The sequence below is a fragment of the Rutilus rutilus genome, assembly GCF_951802725.1.
Source record: "Rutilus rutilus genome assembly, chromosome: 15".
Classification (NCBI taxonomy): Eukaryota; Metazoa; Chordata; class Actinopteri; order Cypriniformes; family Leuciscidae; genus Rutilus; species Rutilus rutilus.
In genome coordinates this window covers 7201401-7207400 of record NC_140220.1, presented here as the reverse complement: position 1 = coordinate 7207400, position 6000 = coordinate 7201401, and positions in this window count along the sequence as shown.

Below are 6000 nucleotides of genomic sequence, written 5' to 3'. Positions count from 1 at the left end.
AAATATTTTTGTTTGCCGTAACTGTCACGGTTCATGAATTCACTGTTTCCTTCTTGTCTCGTGTACTTGTTGTTATGTGTGTGTGCGAGTGGGCGTTACCGCTCTGATCAGTGCATCAGCGATCCAGCTGATCTCACTCTCATCACCAGCTGCAGTCTATCCATTCACCTATAAAATCTCACCGTACTTGTCTCTCTTTGTCAGATCGTTGTTTTGATGTCTCCCGTGTGTGTGTATCCAGTCCCCGTCGGAGTTTCAGTTCCTGTCTTGGTTTCCTGTTCGGTGTTCAACTGGTTTTCGTTTGTCGTCTGGATTTCATCACGATTCATCATCACATCACTACATCACCGGATTGCTGACCATCTTGTCCCTGCGTCACCAGCCTGATAGAGACCTGTACATCATTTTCCTCAATAAAGAGTTTTACTTGCATTATTGCTTCCGTCTCATTGAGCGTGAGAGTAACCCAGCCGACCCTGACAATTTAGTCCCCGTTTTAGTCCGACCGACTTGCCGGTTGTAAACTTGCGTTAAGACTGACTGATTTTTTATTTATTTTTTACTCTTCAAATAACTAATACAAATGCAATAAAATGATATTAATTATATTTTAGTAAGTATTGTGTATATAAATTGCCCATATATATAGGCCTAGTGGTAAGATAAAATGCTTTGTGAATACGGCCCCAGGTATCCAAGTTTCCTCCCATCCCAAAAGACATACATCTTAGCCTATAAAGCAGGGCACTGAGCATTAATTCTCCGCAAACCTACCCTGGATAATTAAAGTTGAATGTAAATGATTAAATGATTGAGCTTCTTTGAGGCCCAGCAGAAGGACATGACGCCAAAATATCAAAGAGCCTCTCCATATTTTTTTCTGTAAAGAAAATATGAAATAAAGCTGTAAGGGACCGTTTAGATGAGATTAAAAGTCAACTAATCCATATTTAGAATAAAAACACCATTTCATGATTTAGTATCAAACTGGACCAAATCTTTAAATTGTATTCTTTATCTATTGCCCTGTCAGTTTAGTCTAAGGGGTTTTTCTTTAATTACTTTAATGACACATGGATTTTTAGATTTGTACTTAAATTCATCACTGTTATTTACCAAATTCCTCTTGAGGATTTAGTTTTGCTGAGGGTACATGTCACGGAATGGTCAAAAGTGAAGCGAGGATACAAGTGCAGAAATAAGGATGTTTATTAAGTAAATAAAAGACAAAACCAAAACTACCCCGTGGGGGAAAACAAGAGAGAGCTCAGACGGGAACAGGAAACACGGGGGAAACATGGACAACGAACCAGCAAAGGACTGCAAACACAGGGACACTAAATAGGGAGCAAACAAAAGAGGGTGTAAGAATTGAGAAATTACAAAATGCCGGACAGTCTGTTTCAGGGGTGACCAGACCCTGAGAGGACAAAATGACCTCTCTGGAGATTACCATTTGAACTGGCCCTCGTGCACCATCAAGACGAAAGAGTCATCCTAATCTACATCTCCTTCCCTCTCCCCTCACCCCCTCTCTCTCATGCTCAGATGATCACCTGAATTCACCCAAGAAAAATGTATAGCTTAATGTGAATGATTATCACAGATTATTTTTCATGTTTGGTATCATTTAAAATGTCTCAGTGCGACTGGTACAAACGTCTCATTTCCAAATAAGTAAAACAAAAGGTAAAAAGGGTTTTAAGACCATGACAAATGGTCACACACCCCCAAAAGGTGCAACCTCTGAATGCAAATTTCTTTTGTTAGTACATGTTTCCATGTGAAAGGTTTGTCATATAATGAAATGCAGCAGGGAGTTCGAGGCCTTTTCTGTACTTCAGATTGGTCCGTGAGGCTGAGAGAGAGATCTCTCAGCCTCATGTATTTCTTAATGTTGGGTATGCATCTCTTTTCTTTATTCCAGAGTATTTGATGTTTTATATCGATTATATTTGAATTGATTATGAAATTGGCATGATACATTTACCTGACATAATAAATTGTTACATTTGATTATTCTAACTGACCTTTTCATTTATGGAGTCAGATGAAATGACGAGAGAATACATATTTAAATGTATTGCATTTAATCAAAAAATACTTTGCCTCGAGAAAAGGACAGTAACACGTTAAGACCTTCCGCGCTGGTCGGATCCGGACTTTGGGCCGATTTAGCACGAGCTTACAAGGGTAATGAACAAAGCAGGTGGGGAAGATTAATCAATTATCAGGTAACGAGATGGGGGGGGCTAGACAATTGACAGGAGAGCACATGGCACAAGGAATACAAGACAAGCCATGTGCTCACAATAAACCAAACTAAACATAAACACAGGTCAAACTGGGAATGTCAGAGCTCTGTCACCAACCAGAATATAACCCAGACAGAAGTGACAGAACCCTGACAGTACAGTAAGTGGAACCTCCACACTGGATGACAGAGAGCACTCAACCGGAGGGTATGTGACTGTAAAACAGTACATAGAAGAATAAGAACAGGTTAGGATATCACTGCATTCATGTTCTTTTTTTTAACCTATATACTGAACAATTTATGAAATATATTTGTGTTAAGTGCTTGGAAATGTCTTCTACTATAGTGCCACTGAAAGGTTTATATACTTTTTTATGTCTTTTTAGACATTGGAATATTTTAAATGCACCCAGTATATGTGAAAAATATGATAGAAATGAAAAATGTCTGCTTTTTCAACATGTCTCCTCCACCTGCGTGCACATCTCATCAGCTCTGGGGCGCTGGAGAGATCGCCCCAAAGAGGAGGGTCTGTGGAGTAGCTTAGCCAATAGAGGGTTTTCACGACGCGTCATCAATCCGGAAGTTGGCCATTTTGGAGGTACTGAACGTAAACAGTGCCATTGAACTGAACGGACTCGCAAATTTGGCTGATTATTGCTTCTGAAAAATGGTCAAGTTTTGGTCTGTACTCATCGGTCGCACCGAGAAAAAACATTTCTAGTTCTATAGACTGCCGAAAGTTAAAGAGAAGAGTGCAAAAAACTGATGAAAGATGGCGTTTGTGGTTGAGAGAGGCACAGCATCAGCCACATGTGTAAATGCAGCGTTAACTATGGCAAAAATTTTGACGTATAATAGTTAACTATGGGTACATACACACTGTCAATCCGATTATCTTTGTATCCGATTTAAATGATGTCCACACTCCACACTGTATTGCAACTGTTCAGAACCGATTTGTGTGTCCACGCAGCTCTTTGACAATACGGCAATGATGTTGCGTTGATGGAGAGGTTTGCATTTGCAATATAAATGTTTTCTTATTTACATTTTACAATATGGAAATGTATAGCCGCCGCGCTGGACTACTGCGTCTCGAGCTGCAGAACTGTAGGAGGCTGGTAGGTTACTGTATGCACAACTCTTTTTCATCCGCGCCGGTTTCAAAATACTTTTCAAAAATAATAATTTTCTGCTCGTCCGGCACTTTGCATCAACACAACCTTGTTTCGGCAGCGACTTTCAGCATGTTCCCTATAACAACGTCTGATGTTTATATTTTACGTGGCGTGAGAAAGTCACATAAACCACGAGAAAGAGCGTTCAGACTGGTGGATTTCCTGATATGTGATTTGAATAGGATATTAAACCACATATGGATGTAGCTTGAAACTGATTTCATGTGCTTTTTTTTTTGGACTGACAATCTGAACGTAGCCAATGTCGGGATACGAAAAAGAAGTAAGGACTAGAGAAGCTAGCTCGTTCAGATCTTTACCACATATTACCTTAAGTTTGTCAAAATTTTGAGCTCTTTCCTGCTTACCAAGTCCTTCTCTATATGATTTCGCAGCTTCCATGTGTTTTTCCCGTGGTTTAGACATCAGAAATTAGTGTAACAATGTGTTCAATAGTACATAAACAGTGCAATCCATGCCGTTGTTTACATCTGAGTACCTCCAATATGGCCGCGCATCCGGGTAACTGACCAAATCGTGACGTAGGTGAAAACCCTCTATTGCTGATTTAAGATATAAATGTTTGACATAAACTGTAGCCAATCAGCGAGCTCAAATCTAGTCAGCTATGGACGATTCTGTTAGCGCCCCAAACTGTGCGCGCCCGCCCGCGCCCATGCGCGCCTATCTCCATCAGACAGCGGTCTATCGCCTGGTAGTGGTGGGCGATACTGCAAATTTGGGTATCGATCCGATACCAAGTAAATACAGGGCCAGTATCGCCGATATCGATACCAATACTTTTTAATTTTAAAAGCATGCACTTGAACTTGTATGCACTTTCCTGTGCTAGAGCAGTGTGTCATGATTTATGAGGTGAATGCATCATTAATATGCTAAATCTGAATACGTTTTCATGACTACTAAATATTTTGTGATTTGTGCCCTCAACTCGCCTGTAGTTAGTCAGTGACTTTTACAAAATGACCCTAATTATAGTACTAGCCTACTGTTCAAAAGTTTGGGGTCTGTAAGATTTTTTATTCTCTTCTGCATTTATTTATTTATTTTCATCATGGTTTTATAAATTATATATATGAGGATGATGAAGTAAGTTTTGTTGGAAAATATCCATGAATGAAATAAACATAATCAATCAATCAATCAATCAATTTGATCAAAAAATACAGTAAAAACTGTAATATTATAATTTAACATAGGTTTTCTATGTCATAGTAAACTGTAATTTATTCATGTGATCAAAGCTGAATTTTCGGCATCATTACTCCAGTCATGATGATAATTCATTTAATATGCTGATTTGCTGCTCAGGAAACATTTCTTATTATTATCAATGTTGAAAACAGTTTCATATTTTTGTGGAAACCATGATACATTTTATGCAGAATTATTTGATGAACAAAGTTGAGAGAACAGCATTTATATGAAGTAGTTTTTTTTTTTTTTAACAGTGTAAAACCCTTGACTGTCACTTTTGATCAATGCATCGATCCTTGTTGAATAAAAATATTAATTTCATTAAAAACATCTTACTGACGTCAACATTTTGAACCGTTATGTACACTTTTGGTTGGTTTATTGCGAAATAACTCCCGATTGTTTCTCTGTCATCTATTCTAAGCAAGGATTCGTTTCCCAAACGCACTGGGCCTGTGAGCTCAGCGAAGCACCAGCATCGGAAGCTCTCTGTGAAAAAAAATATTTATAGGCCTAGGCCTGCGGGATGAAACGAGAGTTAAATTCAACAAGAAAAAGAGGAAAACATAAAGCAGTTAGCCACTTTTGCTTGTGGATAAAATGTTTGGATATAAAATAAAGAAATTAACAACATTCAAGAGATGACCATTTTGGGATTTCGTAATAAAAATAAATAATATTGTAAGGATAAAACGGTGGGTCACATTAGTAGGGTTAAATATAAGAACTTTAATCAACCCTAAATGTATTCACAAAATAAATGGGCAGCAGTTTCTTCAAAATGAGCAAGTTTAATCAATATCAATATTTACAGATAGATGAATTAAACGTGTCGTTCAAATCTTTTAAGTTGTTGCGCGTGTGATAATGCGTCGTAGGTCACATGATAACGTCAACATGGCAGATGTCCGGTTCGCATTCATAGCCTACTCAACGAGATTTGGCTATAAAGTCATAAGGCTTGTTTGAGATGCGCCTTGCCTCGCCTGAAATGTAGTCGAGAGTAGGCGGCTGCAGTGAGAGGAGGAGTGAAAAAAGCGCAGGCAAGCCGGACAGTTCTCTCTTCTCGTAGTGGATCTGACACCTGTGAGATCAAAGATGGATATCGCGGGATTCACGCTCGTGCACAGTGTTGCTAATAAACTGGATGTAATTCAATTTATGTTGCTTTTATATGAAAATAAATAAAATGAACAAGACACCCGAAGTACTTGTTATTTAATTCCATTCCAAATACATGTTTATCAATATTTTTTTTTCTTTAATACAGACATGTACACTGCATTTCGTTGCCTTGTACCTGTACTTGTGTAATGACAATAAAGTTGAATCTAATCTAATCTA